Source organism: Oryctolagus cuniculus, chromosome 2 (assembly GCF_051225735.1).
Source record: "Oryctolagus cuniculus isolate XC-2025 breed Fujian yellow rabbit chromosome 2, ASM5122573v1, whole genome shotgun sequence".
Taxonomy (NCBI): domain Eukaryota; kingdom Metazoa; phylum Chordata; class Mammalia; order Lagomorpha; family Leporidae; genus Oryctolagus; species Oryctolagus cuniculus.
Window position 1 is genome coordinate 173,785,922 of NC_142868.1, and position 21,093 is coordinate 173,807,014.

Genomic DNA, 21,093 nt, shown 5'->3' on the forward strand with positions numbered 1-21,093 from the left:
GCTACTTTACTAAACTCTTCTATGAGTTCCAATAGTCAGGAAAGTGAAGAGGCAACTGACAGAATGGGAGACATTATTTGCAAATTATTCAACTGATAAAGTATTAATAACCAGAATATATAAAGTGATCAAGAAACTCACCAATAACAAAAGAAAAAAAACTAAGTGAATAAATGGGCAAAGGACTTAAACAGACATTTTTCAAAAGAGGACATCCACATTTCCAATAGACACATGAAAAAATACTCAAGATCACTAGCCATAAGGGAAATGCGAATCAAAACCACATTGAGGCTTCATCTCATGCCAGACAGAATGGCTTTCATACAGAAATCAATAAACAACAAATGCTGGTGAGGATTTGGAAAACGGTACCCTAGTCCACTGTTAATAAGAATGTAAACTGGTAAAGCCACTATGTAAAACAGTATGGAGATACCTTAGAAATCTGAATATAGTCCTACCATATGCCCCAGTCATCCCACTCCTGGGAATTTACCCAAGAGAAATGAAATCAGTATAGGAAAGAGTTATCTGCATCCCCATGTTTATTGCAACTCAAGTCATATAGCTAAGACATGGAGTCAACCCATATGCCTGTCAACTGAAGACTGAATAAAGAAATCATGGGATATGTACACTATGGAATACTGCACATTGGTTAAAAAATGAAATCCAGTCATTTACATCAAAATGGAAAGCATCATACTTAGTGAAATAATCCAGTCCCAAAGGGACAAATACCATATGTTCTCCCTGACCTGTGATAACTAATATAGCACCTACAATGCAATCTGTGGAAATGAAATTCACAGTTTGAGAAGCAATGACTTGAACAGCCCAATGGCTTGAACAACTCCTATAGTATAGATTTATTTACTTCTTTGAGTTGTTTACAGGAAATTTGTGAAGGCAACTCCTACATAGGGTAGTAGCATATTCTAATGGAGATACACCACCTAGAATGTTCTTAATATGTTCAATATCAGAACTTAAGAAGAAATAAAATTAGAATGACTGTCACAGATATGCCTCTATGTATTTACTTAGACTGTTGCTTTGGTTCAGGAACAAATGTAATTTTTAGCAGGTCTCTTGTCAATCAATCGATCTTGTAGTTGTGCTACGATCTTGTAGCACAGCGCATTTTACAGTACCAGGAACATGGGAAGAGTTTACTAAACATGTGCAAACCAGTCAATCCAAAAAGAATAAGATGTTTGAAGTTCAGTCTTCACTTAAAAATTTCAGTCCATGTTTGACTTGTGATGTAGCAACAATAAATCCATCGAGGATTAAGCGACTGTGAGTAGGTAAACATGTATAAAAATAATGGGATGGGAGAATTGATTACTGTTTACAGCCTTTGTCTCTACTGTTGAGGAACAGTGTTTTTTTTTTTTTTCTCCTTACTGTTTGTTGAATTCTTTACTTAGTGGAGGGTTAATCTGATGGTTATAAAGTAAACTGAAAATATTTGACTGTAAAAATTAAATCAGAAAGGAAGGATGAGGGAGGGAGGGAGGGAGCATGGCATGAAGGAGGGTAGTGTGGCAAGTATCACTATGCTCCTAAACCTATATATATGAAATACATCAAATATGTTCACCTTATTTAAATAAAAATAAATAACTAAAAAAGATAATGGCAGGGCTGGCCAGTGCTGTGGCTTAGTGCCCTGAAAGCCACACCTACAATGCCAGCATCCCATATGGGCACCAGTTCGAGTCCCGGCTGCTCCTCTTCTGATCCAGCTCTCTGCTATGGCCTGGGAAAGCAGTAGAAGATGGCCCAAGTCCTTGCGCCCTGGCACCTGCATGGGAGACCTGTAAGAAGCTTCTGGCTTCAGACTGGCATAGCTCCAGTCTTTGCGGCCATGTGGGGAGTGAACCGGTAGAAGGAAGATCTCTCTCTCCCTCTCTCTCTCTCTCTCTCTTTCTCTCTCTCTCTCCCCCTTCTGCCTCTCTATAACTCTGCCTTTCAAATAAATAAATAAATCTTAAAAAAAGATAATGACAGCGCATACATGTTGCTACTGGAATCAGTGTGAGAGCCATAACATAACCTAGGCAAAAGCTAATCCAAACAGAAAATGTTTGATTTGTGTTTTAAACACTGAACAGATATTTGCCCAGAAAATGAAAAATGGTTAAGGCAAGCTAGGTAGGGAGAAAAAATAATGAAAGATATAGCAAGACAGGAGAGAATGACATATCTGGGAACCAACAATACTCTGCATTGCTGAAACAAGATACTGGTTGAGACAAAGAAAACTTTAGCCTGAAGAGGTTGAATGGAAAATACTAGTAGATGAACATCCTCATATGCTATAGAAACAAGGTTGAGCTTTTTGTGACACATCTGTAAAAGAAAGATTTGAACACTATTTTTAAAAACAGTATCATTTGTGAAGGTTTAATAGATAAAAATGAAAAAAAAAAGTGAAATGGAGTATACAGACCACATTTAGTGCTGTCCTCAACCCCAGAAAGGATGGAAAGGAAAGAGCAATTGAGAATGAAAGCAACACTGGGGAGGTAGAATTGAGACAACCCATCCATCAGACACACCTGCCTAGCAAAACTGCCACCACAAAAGCTTCAAGTCACCTTCCCATGGGAGGGGAGAGGAGACTTTTATGATCACACTCTCCTGTCTTCCTATGACCCTTCCAAAATTAATTAATCACCACAGGCCTCTCTTCTATTTATCCACAAGCTGCTTGTCAGAAATTCCACCTCAAACTTTTTCTTGATCTACACTTTCTGTGAGTTTTCATTCTCTTTTATGGCTTATCTAAGACCCATATGCCTATGACTCCCAAATACCTATCTTTAATCCTGTTTCCTGACCTGAGATTCTGGCTGGACTTTCCTACTTGCCTGTCTCCATATCTCCAACTCAGAATGGTAAAATTGTGGCATTAGGAAGGATTTGAAAGAATTTGCTCCCTATGTACACATTGTACCGACAAATACAAAATACAACCCCATGAATGTTTTATTGCTTTACCTAAGTTAGTCTTTCTCCTCAATATCTGAAATAGACATAGCATCTAAATGTCCTAATTCATATTTCTTCTGGGCCCCATTACTTAATTTGATATATGCATTGACTCTAGTGAGACTCTGTACTGCAGGAAAAGCACTACCTTAGACACTTTAAGAAATACAAAAATGAGGCTCCAGTGCTGTGGCATAGCAGATAAAGCTGCCGCCTCCAGTGCCAACATCCCATATGGGCACCAGTTCGAGTCCCAGCTGCTCTACTTCTGATCCAGCTTTCCGCTATGGTCTGGGAAAACAGTAGAAAAGATGGCCCAAGTCCTTGGGCCCCTGCGCCCGCATGGGAGACCCAGAAGAACTCCTGGCTCCTGGCTTCGATTGCTGCAGCTCTGGCCATTGTGGCCAACTGGGAGACTTCTCTCAATCTCTCTGCCTCTGCCTCTGCCCCTCTATAACTCTGCCTTTCAAATAAATAAATAAATCTTTAAAAAAAAAAAGATGTGTAAGACACTTCCAATACCTTATAATAGAGTGCAGAGCATAAGTACATGCAATAACATACATCAAAATATAAATACTCCATGAAAGCTAAAAAGAGGTAAAGAAGTTTAAATGAAAGACAGTGGGTTTTCTTTGTGTTGTTTCTATATTTTTAAGATATAATATGCATTTGTAGGTTTCTTCATAAATTGAACAGTACTCCCAATAATCACATACTAAACTTTTGATAGGCGTATATGTAATCCCTTGTCAGATGAAAGTTAAAAATTAATCTCAGATCATAGCTGGAGTTTTGTGTATTTTTCCCAATAAAAGAGTATAAATTCTTTAACTCTAAGTCTGGGAAAACACAAAGAGGTAGATGCCAGTAAAGCAATCTGAGCCAGAGTCGTTAGTATGTTACCAAAACCACACTACTGAGCTTGAGACAAGTGGTCAGGATTTCTGCCCATACTGCTGCAACACTTAGCAAAGTCTTGAATTCAGAAAAAACAGCCTGCTTGTTGATTTCAACTGCAATAGCCATGAAAGAGAGTCAGACCTTGAATCGCAGCATTCCACAAAAGTGTTTTCTGTCTTCTCTGAAACTTCAGGTTCAGAAATAATTAGGGAAGCAAAGAGAACTGTAGAGCTCACTAAAGTGAAATGCATGTATATCACTGGGCACCTGCTCAGCTTGTTTGTAGAGAAAACACCTATCAGAAAAGATGTTACTGCATGAGACCCATGAAGTCCTCTTATGGACTGTGGGTGATGGTAATAAGGAACAAGAGTTCAGCAAGAGCTGCTGAGAATTTAAATTTTAAAGATTCTGATTGCCATTTTCCTGTTATACCCTCTGGCTCAGAGAGAGAGGAGGAAAATTACAACAGAGAAAAAGCAACATCAACCCTCTGGGTTCTCCGTAGCTCATCTACCTGAAAAATTCAAAGCAGCAGAAAATCACATACTCATTTGCAGGATAGTAGGAGACCTAAAGGGAAAGTGCCCCAAGTCACAACGAAAAGATGAGGCAATAAACTTCAGAGGAGAAATTACAGGCAAGACCTCATGATATGTTGTCCCTCCTGATATCATTACACACAACATAACTACACAAAGACACCACAAAACACAGAATGAAAAATTCCAAGAGGTGGCTTGGGATATGGCAGCTATTTTCAAACCTTAAGGAGAATCTGAATCACCTGGAGAACTTTTTGCAAGGCAGATTCTGATAGGTATCTTCTGGGATGGGACCAGGGATTTTGCATTTTAACAAGTTTCCAGGTGAGGCTGCAGATTCTGTTGACTCAAGGACCATCCCCTCACGAGTTATTAATAGAGGGAAACTTCATCAAATAAATATGGATTGGAAGCTTCCCCATTTTCTCCACCAAAAATATACAACCAGTCTTACAAATTTCATAATCTGCATCCAAGAATGCTAACATGACTGGGCCTCCAGTCCAACAAAATGGGGCATTAATTATATGCCTAAAATGCGTTCTCATAAATAATGTACATGAAAATGGTTTTATTATAAAGAAATCTATAAATATATTATTGTTACTTGAATACACAGAAATATAAAATGATTTATCTTAAGCAATGTCACTGACAGCAGTGATGAGAAGTACATAAAGGTTTCTTCTTCAGAAATTAAGTTGCTTCTCTGGAGACAACAGCTTGCATCTATACCAAGGCTTCCTAAGCCTTGCTCTCCTATTGAAATCACCTGGGGAGACTTGAAAAAACTACTGTTATCTGGGCACTCATCATCCCATCCCAAAATTCAGATGCAATTGGTCTAAAGGGGCCCTTAGGCCCCTTTGAAAAAAAAGTAACTCTGATACATAGTCAGCATTGAGAACCACTGTACCCTTGAATGGAATGATTACTGTGTTGAGCCAGTTGCAAAAGTCAGTGTAGTACTGCATGAATGGGGGAAAAAAAAAAACTGGAGGGTTAGACATCCCCACTGTAGAAAAACTGATTTCCCCACCAAAAAGATATACAAAGAAAATGGGAGCAACCGTTGACAGTGGTAATTGGACTTCTCTCACTGTTGGTTTGTTACCATCCAGCTCAGCCTATAACTGTTATAACTAACTGGAAGAGTAACCCTCTTCTAGTGTCATTGTTAAGAAAGGTTCCTTTAAAGCAGTATCCTTTAAAAATGACCTCCTAACACAGTGTCTTGAAAACTTATTACAAATTAACAGAAGAATCTGTGATACCAGCTACATAGAATCTTTAACTGCTATCAGCATTTTGCTTTTGTTGCCATTGTCATTCTTGACCTTAAAACAGTGCTTTATAGACTAAGGGCCTAGAAATTTCAAATTTGAAACAAAATGCTAAAAAAAAAAGACAAAAAGAAACAAAGAAGTGTGTCACAGGAAGAAATTTCCATAACAAATAGGTGTGGAGGACAAAAATTCAGTAGAACAGAAAGCACCTGGCCAAAGGACATATGTAAGGAGCATAGCCCTTTGTCCATGCCCTCTAGGAAAACATGACAGACCTTTATCCATAAAGTGATCTTGAATACAAAGTCTCAGGCCTGTCAGGGGCTCTGCAGGGGCTCATGAATTTAATAATACTGAGACACAAACCAGTCACTGGGATAAATCTCATTTTGGGGAAAAAAACCCAAAATGTAAAAATATAGAAATATGAATTTATAAATCTCCATATATGGTTGCTTTCTCGTTCATGAAATTCAAGATATAGGTTTGGTAGTGCAGAATAAAATGTGAACTTCTAATATATTTTGAGTGCTCTCTATTTGAAAAACCAGTGTTCAGTTGTTTATATGTACTATTTGAATTATCACAATAACTAACTGGGGCAGACACTGTTACTCTTATTTTATACATGAGGAAACTGAGGCAAGACCAGCCACTTGCCCACTAGATGGCATATACCAGGATTTGAACTTAGAGGGTTTAATACAAGAGACCACTGTTGTAACCATTCTATGCTGAGTCTACTATGTCCCTAGTAGGACCCTCATTAACTAGTGAAATACAAAGACTTTCTTTAAAAAAAAAAAAAGATTTATTTATCTATTTGAAAATCAGAGTTATACAGAGAGAGAAGGAGAGGGAGAGAGAGAGAGAGAGCTCTTCCATCGGCTGGTTCACTCCCAATTGACCGCAATGGCCGGAGCTATGTGGATCTGAAGCCAGAAGCCAGGAGCTTCTTCCGGGTCTCACACATGGCTGTAGGGGTCCAAGGACTTGGGCCATCCTCCAATGCCCTCTCAGGCCACAGCAGAGAGCTGGACTGGAAGAGGAGCAACTGGGACTAGAATTGGGACTAGAATTTTTCTCTTCTTTTGTTAACTTCTAAATTTCTTACATGTCTTCATTTTCTCATCATCCAACTCATTTCTTGGGTCTCTGGACTAGTGATATCTTCTATCTATCTGTCTTGTCGTTTATCCCATTCACAACCTAGAAATATAACGGACATAGTTTTTGATAAATATTGATAAATACGTAAATGGGACAACATGAATTGTTTCTCTTAGTGGCCTCTATTCTTTCCGTTTTTTACTTTTTTCCATCATTTTTTTTTATTTTTGAGTTAGAAACTAAAAAACTAAAAACTAAAAAAAAACTAAACAAATAACTAGGAGCAAGATAAATGAGCCATCTTTACCATGTAAATATGCATCTTAATCTCAGCTCCTTTCTAATTTATCTTCATATACTCTTCTGAAAAACATGTTATCATGTTTTGAGCTAATGCTCAAATCTGAATCACTGCTTTTGTCCTCTCTCTGGAATTCTTTTAGTCTCATTTATATACCTATTGTTATTAATACTGGCTCCTGGCTTCGGATATGTACAGCACCGGCTGTGGCGGCCATTTGGGGAGTGAACCAATGGAAGGAAGACCTTTCTCTCTGTCTCTCTCTCTCACTGTCTATAACTCTACCTGTCAAATAAAAAAAAAAAAAATTTAAAAAAAAGAAAATGCAAGCAAGAAAATCTCAGAGGATTGGAATTACATGACTTGGAGTATAAAGAGGTGGGATGATACTTAGAAAGAGAAAAACCTGAGGAGAAACTACATCAAGAGAGGTGTGATAAGAATACAGTAATGGGTGTGAGGAGGCAGAGGTTAGATATAAAGACACCGGTTGGGACTCCTACATCCCATATCAGAGTGCCTGGGTTCGAGTTCTGGATCCACTCCCTATTCTAGCTTCCCGCTTAATGGGGACCCTGGGAGGCAGAAACTGATAGCTCAAATAACTATTTCTCTGCCACTCATGTGGAAGACCACTCTGAGTTCCAGATATCTGGCTTAGGCCTTGTCCAGCTACCCCTCTTGAGGATATTTTGGGAACAAATCAGCAGATTGGATTCCTCTCTCTGTCTCTCTCTCTCTCCAATAAAACATATTTTAAGGTAAAACCCTAAAGTAGAAAGCAAAGTCAATAGAAGCAGGATTGGTCATTTGAGGACAATCATGAATACATGAAATACAGAAAGAAAAGAGTACTAAAGGTGCCTAAAGAGTTGTGAGTTATTTTCAGCCTGAAATAATATCTTATTCATTCCTGAATCTCTGGATTTATATAAAATATCTTTCACTGAAAATTTGCATAGTTTCAATTGTGTGAAGAACAAATGTTTTGGATTCTTCGGGGGAAATGTGTGGAGGAGGTGCTGAATTTGAAGAGTCTTATTGTATCAGTTTTCACAGGATCAAGTCTAACTGTTTATCATGACACACAATGCCACTCTAAACCTGGCCACAACCTAACTTTCTATACCTTCTTCCTTCATCTTTACCCAAAGGCCAATTCTATTTTTGCTAAACTGTTACATATGCCTGAATTTTTAAGCTAATATATTTGCTGTTCATATAATCTGGATGGTATTCTAGGTGGGATGTTGTAGCATTTCATCATGAATGTCTGCAAGACCCAATTCATCTTCTGAATCCCCTGGGCTTTGAAACTTTGCTGTTTTCATCAAAGAATTAAACACTGACTAATCTAGGTCCATTTATCACATTATACACACTGTATTTAAAACACTTATTACATTGTATCTTCATCATTTGTTGGCATGTCCAAGGAGCTTAGAATCAGAGACCATGTTATATGCAACTTTAAACACTTAAGAGTCTACCACTACAATGCCTGGGATTTAAATGAATGAACAACACATCTAATAACTTGATTTTTGTAATGCTACTTTATTGGGGGAAATTTTCAATATATGATAGATCTAGTAAGATCATAATTTTAAATATATCACAAATCCATTAGTATAAGTCTTCTATGTTATTTACTAAAATGACTATTGTTGACTTTAGCAACCATACCTAAGAAAGATCAAGATTTTATTTCTGGTAAAAAAAAATATGGAAAACACACTCAAAACTTTGTCCACATGTTAAGTCAGTCCACTTCAAAAGAGAGAAGTAATGTCAGCAAAATGGCTGAGTTGGCAGTTTCACATTCCCATTATTTATAGAAATAGAATAAACAAATGGGAACAACCAGAATAAATTTAGTTTGAACTCTGGAAAAATGTCAAAATTTTACATCAACCAAGCAAATGCTAATGCAAGACAAAAGCAACTAGAAAACATCTGTTGTATTTTTACCTGCCCTTACCCCAACCCATTCTCAGTTTGACAGTGGTCTTGAAAATGGAAGTCAGTATTTCTAGTGTGGGGAACTGGTACCTCATTCTTTAGATAGCAGAACAGATCTTAATGAAAACAATGATGTTTGTCTGTCCTGTTGGATCTGTTTGAAGCACTGACTCCTCTTTGTAACACCTATCTAATTCAGATTCACTGAGGACCCAAAAATGATAGACTCAAAACATTGTAAGATGAATGAAAATCAACAGCCGTCTGCAATAAAAGCTCATGATTGAGACATACAATACTTATCCTCATCATGCTCAAGGCGGAAGGCATACTCACAAAAGAGCCAAGAAGACCCTGAACTTTCCATCTTTGACTGATCTCTAAGCTCAGCACAGGAAGTGAAGGCCATGACAACAGCAAATTATCTGGTTAAGTGCTGAAGATGTGCCACAGCACACAGCCAGTTTGCAAAGACTGGAATAGGTGTTCGTTATTTTTGCTTTAGTTCTTAGTGTTCAAGAAAATTCTGTCAACACATAAGCTGACTAAAAGGTAAAGGAAATGAGGCTTCAGGGAACACACTCATTGAGGAATGTAGTCATTACAAAAAGAGTTGGATAAAGAAACTAAACAAGCAGGCAGCTTGAGCTTTCAACAAGAAAGAAGACCCAACACTGAGGAAGGCAAAGAACCTTATGGCCGGAGTTACTATGTCATAATATTCAATTGTCTCGTTTTCAAAAAGAAAAATCACAAAGCACACAAAGTAAGAAGAAAATATAACTTATCCAATGTGAAAAAAAGTGATAAACACAGAATCCATCCCTAAGGAATCCCAGAAATTGGAGTTATTTATCAAAGACTTAAAATCAAGTGTCAAGTGAATGAGAAATGTTTGTGCTTATAACAATAGGTCAATATTTTGACATTATGTCTTGATAAGAGCTCTAAGTGTTTCTGATAAAGTGATGGATTGAGGTTTTCAAGTTCTTCATATCACTTTAACACAGCATGTCAAAGACTTGTGCAAAAACAACAATAAACATTTGGCATTGATGTCATCTGCTGAACGTACCATCCCCAAAACGTCCAAAATAAATATCCCTTGAGAAACAGAAATATTTTACTTTAATAGCTTAATTAAGAGCTATATTTCTAGAAATGTTTCAATATGTTCTAATTTGCTTTTTAAAATGTTTCCCTAAAGTCCTGAACAAATTCATATTTTCAAAAGTGTGCCACATGGGAGACCACGAAGAAGAACCTGGCTCCTGGCTTCAGATTTGCGCAGTGCACCAGCCGTTGCAGCCATTTGGGGGTGAACCAACAGAAGGAAGACCTTTCTCTCTGTTTCTCTCTCTCACTGTCTAACTCTGCCTGTCAAAAAAAAAAAAAAAAAAGTATGCTACAAAAATGATCCTGACTTACCCTGCAAGGAGAAATCACTATATTTTTAAGTACTTAGGCAAGGCAATAAACACTTTACTTTTTCATAACAACTCCCTGAAATAAATATAATTATCAGTCCTATTTTATTGGTGAAGGAAACCAGACTTAAAGAAGTTGAACAATTGTTCAAATATCTTGCACATAGATGCCTAGAGAGCAGAGATTTGAACACCTGTTGCCTTACTTCTGAGCTTATCTACACGTGCAATGTATGTCACAGATGCCTAGACTAGAATCACAGAGATAATTCAGAATATCTGTTTATTTTTACTCCATCTTTGTTAAGAAAATAAAGTTCATATTGTCATATTTTATAATCCAGTAAAAACAGAGAGTATTTCAAGAAGTCTGTACAAAATGGAATTCAAAGACAAGTTTGGGTAAAAATAATGTTTGCAATCCATGCACAGTTTCTTTGTATCACATTTTTCCATGAACTATCTGAATTTCCTGCCTATATCAAGTCCATGGTTTATGGCAGTATTGTGGATTTAGTATCAAATGCAATTGATATCAGGTACACTCAGTAATAAGAACCATAATTAACAACATTGATATATGCCACCATAACTATTTTAAACTTATTAATATGTGACTCATTTACCACTCAGAGCATTTACTATACCACATACGTTCTCCACTTCCAAAACAAAGAAAGCACAACTAGTTATTATAGGTAGTCCTTTGCCTTTCAATTAAAAAGGAAAAGAATAAGTCTATTTTGAACAGATTTCTTGTAGTCCACGACTTTCAAATAAGTTGGTTCAGCTGAAAATGTGAATGTTTTCAGTAACTGACATAATAAATGTAAAGAAAAAAATAAAAATATATGACATGTGTGTATGCATCTGATGCATTTTAAAATTAGACTAAAATAAGTAATAGTAAAAAAAATTGTTACACCTTGTCAATCAATTTGGTGGTGATAGAGCCAAGGTTTTCATTCTGAAACTCATTATTCTTGCCTTTCAACTTGATGATTTAAAAGTCCTAAATGAGAAGTTTTATTTGGATGGTAATGAGGAGAAACAGAGAAGTGGATACAAAAAGTCAAAGATACTGATGGACTGGTAAGGACAGAAAGAAACATTTACTTTTCAGGTAGAAATTGGACCCAACACAGGATGGGGTCAACCCCACTACAAAGACCACACTACACACAAACGTGAAGAACAGAGGCTGGTGCCATGGCACAGTATGTTAATCCTCCGCCTGAGATTCCAGCATCCCATATGGGTGCTGGTTCTAGTACCGGCTGCCCCTCTTCCAATCCAGCTCTCTGTTATGGCCTGGGAAAGCAGTAGAAGATGGCCCAAGTGCTTGGGCCCCTGCACCTGCATGGGAGACCGGGAAGAAGCACCTGGTTCCTGGCTTCGGATTGTCGCAGCTCCAGCTGTTGCGTCCATCTGGGAAGTGAACCAATGGAAGGAAGACTTTTCTCTCTGTCCCTCCCTCTCACTGTCTGCAACTCTACTTCTCAATAAATAAAATAAGTCCTTAAAAAAAGGTGAAGAACAGAGGTCATTAATGGACAGAATAACTCATCTGATGTAGGATTTTTCTAAAAAATAGTATTTTTCAATGAGGAATATTTTGTTGCAAGTGTTGAGAAAAATCCAACAAAGGAATATATTGATTTAAAGAGAAGAGATGAAAACTCATTGACAGTGAGCCCAGAGCAATTCACCCTCATAAATATCTGGCAGCATACAATAAAGGTGGCTTAGCTCCTCAGGAAATCTTATGTTCAGTCAAATATTTGCACCAGATTTTATTGTCCTTAAGCAAATACTTGTTAATTAGGATGACTATATAGTAATTGAGGTAACATTTATAAGTCTTTTTCTTGTCTGGTAAAAATGTCTGTGTACTAAAAGGGTACTCCTGCTATTCATTCTTGGCACTGGAAGATTTTTCTCATATCCAGCAACTTCAGAATGTGTCCTGTTGCTTTGGTTTTACTTATCCTTGTTACCCAAATGCATTTGGGAAAATTTATGAATCATCACTGAGTCTCAATGCACTAAGCCATTAATAAATAGTGTTATAGTACTGATGGTTTTTGAAGAATTCCTAATGTTGAGTGTTTCAGCTGAACTTTATAGCAGAAAAGACATTTTCAAGTTTTGATAAACAGAATATGCGTAAATTCAATCACATACCTCACCCCTTCTTTTTGTCCATCATGCTTGAGCTTAAAAAGTTCACATTTTTAGAAAGATTTCTTTTTCTTTCTTTCTCTCTTTTTCTTTCTTTTTGCTTTATCTCTCTTTTTTCCTCTCCTTCCTTCCTTCCTTCCTTCCTTCCTGGCAAGGACACAGAGAGAAAGAAAGGGAGAGAGAGAGAGAATCTTCCACCTGCTGGCTCACTCCTCAAATGGCCACAGCACCTGTGTCTGGCCCATCTAGATTTCCTACAGGTAGCAGGAGTCCCAGTACTCAGGCCATCTTCAGCTGCTATCCTGAGTGCATTACTAGCAAGCTGGATCAAAAGTGAAACCTAGACTTAAACCAGCACCCAAATAAGATGCTGGTGTCATAGGCAGTAGCCTAACCACAAAGGCAGCTCCTAAATTCACATTTTTGCAGGGTGGTTGAGGGAGTGTGTAGAAGAATAAACTGCATACACACAAAAAGAATGCTGGCATGGGAATGTTTACCCCACAATACCAGCAAAGCAGGAGTTACATGGTTTGTGCTAGACTGCCTGTTTGTCATATTTAATCCCATTGTAAAGTACATATCAGTACATTTCATTTCTCTAGCACATTTGTGAAGACAGGAAGGCAAGCACTGAGGAAGGCAGGGGGCAGGAAAGCAGTAAGGTTAGAAGGAAGGATGGAAGGAAGAGAGGAAGGAAGGAGGGAGAAAGGGAGGGAAATTTTTCTTCACTGTGTTCTAAAAATAAAGATGGGCAGTTACGGGCAAGGACGCTTGGCCTAGCCTTAGGATGCTTGCATCTCACCTTGGAGCACCGTGTTCAATTTTCAGCTTTTCTCCTCACTCTTCCTTCCTGCTGGTGTAGATCCTGAGTGGCAGCAGTGATGGCTCAAGTAATTAGGTTTCTTTACACATGTGGGTGACCTGGATTATTGAGATCCTGGTTCTTGGCATTGGTCTGTCCCAGCCCTGGCTGTGAGAATGGAAGCTCATTTGCTCTCTCTCTCTCTCTCTCTCTCTCTCTCTCTCCCCGCTCCCTCTCCTTCTCTTTCTCTATCTCTCCGACCCTCCTTCCCTCTCAAACACATTTTAAAATTGTTAAAAGGTAGGCAGTTGAGCAGTTTAATCTGTGGAAATCAACTTTCACATTCCTTTTAGGTGATTCTAAATTTGGCTTCAAGTAAGACATTGTAATTTCTCCAGATCGCTCAATTTTTGTTTACTGGCCCAAATCCTGAAACATAATATTTCCTATAGAGAATTCTTTGTTCAGATGACTACCAGCACTTGCTCTTGGTTGCCTAGACTACAGGCAGCTGAGATCAAGGGCTCTTCCTCCTCCCCTCTGGAGGAGGCTGCTCCTAAACTGGGCTTTCCAGGGCCCCAAAATCCCCTACATGCAGTACAACTACTCTCTTGCATATTTCGGTAAACAACTGACACCTTAACTAAATGGTTTGGTGACTGAGTAATCTGATGATCTTTTCACTGACAAAACTGTTCTTGCAAGTGTGTTATGAAGAAGGGTTAATCCCCTTCTCTGATTTTGATCTTTCAAAGTGGGATAAACTAGTAAATTTTACAGCTTCTACCAGGAACTACTACTACTACTATTACTACTTCTACATTTGGACCTTATGGACTAATTTCAGAACTTCCATGTCAAGCATAACATGATTTTTTTCCAAAGAGATTTTTGTTTATGTTACAGTTTGGAATAAGATATTTATTAAGTAAATGTTGGTACAAGAGAAACTTGAGGTAATTCATACTTAACAGAATAGAGCCTAAATTTCCTCTATTGCAAGAATTTCTGATGATTTTCTAAATAAATCTTCCTGAAGAAATCTCTTGTTCCTGTGACAATTTTTTATTAAAGTTTGTGACATTTAACACATTGTACCCTGTTTTAAAATTATTCATTATAGTTGATCTCTTCTAAAGGACTATAAATTTCTCAGGGTGGTGGCTTCACTTCTACATGATCCTAAAGCAGTTTAACAATGCTTAGAAAATAACAGTTGTGCCATAAATGTTCATTAAACATACATGCAAGTAAATGGTTGGTTCTCAAAGGAACACTGACCCCTAGTTTTACTATGTGTATGCTTTGATTTTTCCTTTTTAAAAATCCCAGGTTTCATGTAACTTAGAGTCAAAGATAAGCTATGGTATATGAGTAAGCTGTGCCTTATGATTCTTTGAAAATAAATCAAACCACTATCTTCACACTCCTTAATGAGCCGATACCACCAGCAGGTACCAACAAATGCAGCCTTCTGTTAGCGCTGGCTGCCATGTCACTCTCGGTCACCTTGCAATCACCTTGCAGTCTTGACTGATGTCCAAACTTCTGGATCATGGCCCACCATCTGGACTTCTGTCTTCCTCCAAGTGCACTCGTCATACAGGCTGCTACTCAGTTTTCATTAGTGACATTGACCAGACCAAAATGTCCTACTCATGATCATTTAAATTATGTTTCCCCATCAACAGCAAAAATTGCCAAGCACCCTTCACTCTAACCTTCATCTCAAGTCTCAGTTTAACAATATGTTACTTGTATATTAAACATTAATGTTGTTAGAGGTTTAGCCAAAGAAATAGCCTCTTTCTACATTTTTAGGAATCACATTTTTAAGAAGGAGACATTGACAGAGCAAACGAAATCCTTGAATGGCTAAGGTCAGAGCTGGAATGCTACAGTCGTGCCAGCCAGCCAGCTGCTTATGACTTTCCACACATCAGCAAGTTCCCCTCATAAAAGGTTTATAGCTCAAGCCAGGATGTTTTCAGACAAACCTAAACCAACACCACACAAAAAAAGGAAGGGGCAAATAGTGTGAGACCAATTAAAACAAATTGGTAGTGAAAGCAACAGCTGGATTGCAACATGTACTGTTCTGTTATTGGCATGTCAACTGGGTGCTTTTTAGAGAAACTGGAGCTGCCTGCAGGAAAAGAGAAACCAGCACCCTAATGGGGCTGGGCAGCCATGTACACTCAGGCATTCCTGCACATTTACTCCAGAAGGATTTTCACTTGCACAAATGAAAACCTGTGCAAGGAACTTGTCTGTGTAGTAGAGCCTCCAACTGGAATATCAGCACAGGGAATAGCAACCCATTTTAGCGTTGAGTCAGAGCTCATGTGGCAAATGCTGATATAACAGTAGAGGGCAGCCTGTGCACCCCGAAAAGTACTAGCTAGTCGAATGTCCTAGGTCTTGGGTCCAGTGTTGTCACAAGAGCCTGTTCCCTAATACATCTCGAATACCCCATCTGCATAGTGGGAAAATACTACCTTCTTATCTCTGCTCTTCATCTTAAAGATGACTTGTGAAAGAACATACAAAGACACTTCTGAAAATTTCAAATATTACCCATCATATAAGAAACCCTTCCTAAATGGCTGGCTGTAGAATTTTTGAAAGTCCAAAGGCTGTTACGGCGTTTACAGTGTTTACAGATGGGTCCTCCAATGGAATGGCTGCCTTCGTGGCAGATAACCGTTCCCATGTTTTTAAAACATCTTATCAGTCGGCCCAGTTGGTTGAGCTGTATGCCATACTTCAAGTCTTTACACAGTTTTCCAGTCAGGCTGTAAATATTTATACTGATAGTGCATATGTAGCTCACTCCATTCCGTTGCTTGAAGCTTCTCCTTTCCTTAAAACAACTTCCAACGCTTTCCCACTTGATCTCATCAATTGTTCCTTCCTTGGGGAACCAGGGACACAATCTTTCTACATACTCAAAAAATGCCTTTAGGTCCTTATTTTTAACTCGAACTCCTCGTGTCTTGAGGGCCTCCCTGAGACTTGAAATGAACATTTCCAGTGACGATCATGCCTGTCCCATGGCCGTCATTTACCTTGCGCCATCTTCACTCCGCAGCGTCTTCCTTTTTTCCATTGGTTCAGCCCCCAAAGGGCTGTGCTGTGCCAATCCAAAGCCAGGAGAAGGTGCTTCCTCCTGGTCTCCCATGCGGGTGCAGGGCCCAAGGACTTGGGCCATCCTCCACTGCCTTCCCGGGTCACAGCGGAGAGCTGGACTGGAAGAGGAGCAACCGAGACAGAATCTGATGCCCCAACCAGGACTAGAACCCAGAGTGCTGGTGCTGCAGACGGAGGATTAGCCAAGTGAGCCACACCGCCAGCCAAATCCTTTGCTTTTAAACACTACCCTACAATCCTTCTTTTCATTTTCTCATTATAATGCAAAAAGACGTTAAAATGGGACTGAATCCCAAAGACCAACAGCAAAATAATATGCATCAAGGTACTAAAGGTACTAAACATGGATCTCTTACTAGAATCAAGCTCGGGTAAGTTGGGTCTTTGCCCAAGAAAGCAGTTTTGAGAGAATGCACCAGAAGATGCCAAGTCCTGAGCACAGAAACTTAACTGGCCATTCCAAGAAAATGCTCTATTCCCTCCTAAGAAGTGGGTCCTTTATGGGAGATTGGAGTTTCTATAATTCTAGGGAAGCATCCCATGAAAAGCATCATCTATGGACAACTATGGAGCCCAGAAAGGGCATCATGCAAGTTCAAGGAACATTAATGCACAAAAATGTTTTCTGCTACACACCTCTCCTCCATCCTCTCATTCTAACTTGGCTGTAGTCAGAGACTGAAGTGAGCACTGACACACATTGGGTACTAAGGGAAAAAAAATCCCATTATAGCAGGTCCCCCACTGAATGAAAGGAGTTGTGTCAATGAGGAATTAAGTAAGGGATAATTTTTATTAAACTTGTGATCATTGTGACCCGGGGGTTTGAAAAAATCTATATCCAGAATGCTCAAGAAACTAGAGAAACTTCCCATATTTTCATTAAATGTCAGAAAAGAACTAAATCCCCAAGGGAGTTTGGAGTTAAAGAAGAGAAAAATTGAAGTCACTTTATGAATTGCTTCTCTCTTCAAAATATGCAGTTACACTTTCCTGATTCTAGGAGTAGGAAAATGGCTAGAGTTTAAGAGACACTGTTGTCAATGAGACATGGAGTATGGTATGAAATAGGTGCTTTAGAAGAATAATACTTAGGGAATGAATGTAGGATCAGAAAGAATCTTTTATGGAGGTCAACATATCCCCAGCATAGGACCAAGTCCTCTGAAGGGAGTAAACTCCCTTGTAGACATTTCATGAATCGGCCTCCAGCAACTGTTCTTAAAAACCAAGTGCCCTTCAGGTATCTCTCTGCCTCCTTCCAACTTCTCTTTCTCCTTCCTGTTCTTAGGAGAGTTCTGCTTACTTCTGTGAGTTGCCAAGTGCAAAGTAGACCATGGAATCATTTCCTCAGCCAAGATATATTCTTACAGATACATAGAGTCATGCATCAGGGTTTGAAACAACTGAAGATTTACAGAATAAAAACAAAACTAAAGCACAAATAAACACTGTACTGGTTTGAGAGAGACTGATGGGGAATCTATGCAACAGAGCGGCTAATATTTTCTGGTCTCCTTATTATGTCAGGAAACAAAAAGTGGACATATTTGCACTAAAAAGGAGTAAATTGAATGAAACGCATAGGCAGAAGGTGAAATTATACAGATATGTGTGTATGCCTGTATTTATATGAGTGTACTTCAAAAAGTTCCCAAAAAACAGCTTAAGAGATGTTTATTTTGACACAAGGAAATCTTTGAAACCATGCATTGTTTATACATAAAATGTATTTTCCATGAATTTTTTGGAAACTTCTCATGTTTACAAACACAAAACTGTTTGCCATGTTCATATATTATCCATTATTTGCTTCTCAGAGCAGCCTGTGAAGTAGTCAATATTATCCCAATTTTATAGATGAAAACATTGGCATTCAGAAAGGCTGTGTCATGCTTAGTGGTAGCAAAGCTGAAACCTGAGCATGAGGATCTAAAATGTTACTGCAACGTATTTATCAGCACTACACAGAGTTTTCTTCTCGGCAGATAATTAAAGCATGCATCCAGCATTCACCTCAGTGGAGGAGCTGATGAAATGGTCCCTTGGTGGCTCCAGCATCCTCACCCATGAGTTCTTTGTCATCTAAATGCTGCTTCTTTCTCATCAGTGAGCAATGTCATTATCATTGGGTAGTGGGGTAGTGCTGAGAGAGGGAAACCTTGTTAGCCTAAGGTAGCCCAAACAGAAGCTGGTTTCTTGGTTGTGTGACTTGCATAGTCTCATAGGGTCCAATATTTTTTAAGATTTATTTATTTACTGGAAAGGCAGAGTTACAGAGAGGCAGAGGCAGAGAGAGGAGAGAGAGAGAGAGAGAGAGAGAGAGAGAGAGAGAGAGAGTTGTTTCTGCTGGTTCACTCCCCAAATGGCCACAACAGCCGGAGCTGTACCAATCCAAAGCCAGGGGCCAGGAGCTTCTTCCAGGTCTCCCATGCAGATGCAGGGGCCCAAGGAAATAGGCCATCTTCTACTGCTATCCCCGGCCATAGCAGAGAGCTGGATTGGGGTTGGAGCAGCGGGGCCTTAAAACAGTACTCATATTGGGATGCTGGCACCTGCTATGCCACAGCGCCAACCCCCGGAGTCTAAGTTTTAAAGTGCTCTGTGCTTGCGATAATGCTCTACTGTCACTGTCTTGATATTTTCAGTAACTTTATGTTTGAACTTGTGTTTGTCCAATGGGAAAATGGAACATGGTCAGCACCAGATCAGTGCAATAAGCTTATCTTTCTGGTCCCTGATACTCTGTTAACTTGGAGCATTGGAGATGCATCATGAGCACAGAAATGTGGCAAGCTCACAATTCATGGGAGTTCAGCCAGGCTGAAAACAAGTGTTATGGTCTGAATGTTTTCCCCACCAAAAAATTTGTATACTAAATCTTTTCTCTGATATGATGACATTAATATGTGGGTGGGCAACTGGGATATGAGTAGATCAGGAGGGCTCTCATGAATGGAATTAATGTCCTTATAAAAAATGCCCAAGGGAACATCAATGCCTCTTCCACCAAGTGAGGAAGCATAAAGAAAGTACCACATAGGAAACAGGAAATAAACCCTTCCCAGATACTGAATCTTCAGGCCTTAATTGTGTACATCTACCCTCCAGAACTGTGAAAAATAAATTCATGTTGCTTAACAGCTGCTCAATCTGACAGCACAAGTATAAGGTAAGTGTGAAGTAAGCAAGCTAGGGCACTCACAGCTCAGAGAGGCTATGGTTTCGGTGATAATCAGAACTTGTTTCAAACACAGAAAAGAATACAACGCAGTTCTGAGACACAGGGACCAGTGAAATCTAGCATACTTTCTCACATTTGTAACTGACCTATAGTTTCTTTACCTTTCAGTCCTTTCTTAGCTACCAATAGGCCCCAGATAGAGAGTCTGGCAGGATGTGCATCTATCAAGTAAAATAAAAACAGCTGAGGGTCAGTGCTGTGGCATAGCAGGTAAAGCTGCTGCCTGCAGTGCTGACATCCCATATGGGCACTGGTTCGAGTCCCGGCTGCTCCTCTTCTGATCCAGCTCTCTACTAAGGCCTGGGAAAGCAGTAGAAGATGGCCCAAGTCCTTGGGCCCCAGCACTCAAGTGGAAAACTCAGAAGAAGCTCCTGGCTCCTGGCTTTGGATTGGCCCAGCTCCAGCCATTGCTGCCAATCGGCGGTAAACCAGCAGATGGAAGACTTTCTCTCTATCTCTCTGCCTCTCTGTAACACTGCCATTCAAATAAATAAATAAATCTTTCAAAAAAAAAAAAAAAACAGCTGAGTTGCATTTGTGCAGCATTTCCTCTGTTTTATATGTGTGTGCATGTGTGAGCAGGAACTGTATAATTATGGTAATACCACATAGGACCTTACTGCTTTCACATCTGTATTTAAATTGGCATTTGCCAATGTAAAGATGAATGGCAAAATGCATACTAATATTCAAAATGTAATTTTTCGGTGTAACATGAGAGCTCCAGCTTGCAGTGGGTGTGATGACAAAAGTAGGGGGCGGGAGGTTCTCAGAGGCTGTGGGCAGAGGTCTAAGAAAAAAAGGTAAAATATACTTTTTCTGTGCCTGGAATGGCACTAAATCACAAATAAAAAGTACCATGACAAAGCAAGAGTGAATGAGCTCACCAAAGAAAATACCTATCATGCACTTTCCCCACTTTTTAAGCAAGACCCACTAAGTCCCAGCAAATTAAGGGATTAGCCCCAGACAGGCAAAAAACACATTCTGTAGTCTTCAAAATGCAATCTCACGTTCTATACCAGTTTGACGGTTTGCAACCGGGTGGAGCTATAAAATACTGAAGTCAACTCTACCTATAGTAAAACAGTTCTCAGAAAAGGAACTTTAAAAGCATGCTCTTTAGCTGCAGGGTTTTACATTCTGTTTCTAGAACAAAGTCATTCTTCTTCATGT

The 21,093-nt window shown here is 39.1% G+C and overlaps 1 long non-coding RNA gene across 1 annotated transcript in view; it reads right to left on the bottom strand.

Annotated features, from left to right (window-relative positions):
• Positions 1-13,727, bottom strand: part of LOC127490341 (uncharacterized) — a 44,434-nt gene extending 30,707 nt beyond the window's left edge. The window contains exon 1 of the long non-coding RNA XR_016229693.1: positions 13,524-13,727. This is a non-coding gene — a long non-coding RNA (uncharacterized LOC127490341). The remainder of the gene's footprint in view (positions 1-13,523) is intronic.
• Between the last annotated feature and the right edge of the window lie 7,366 nt (positions 13,728-21,093).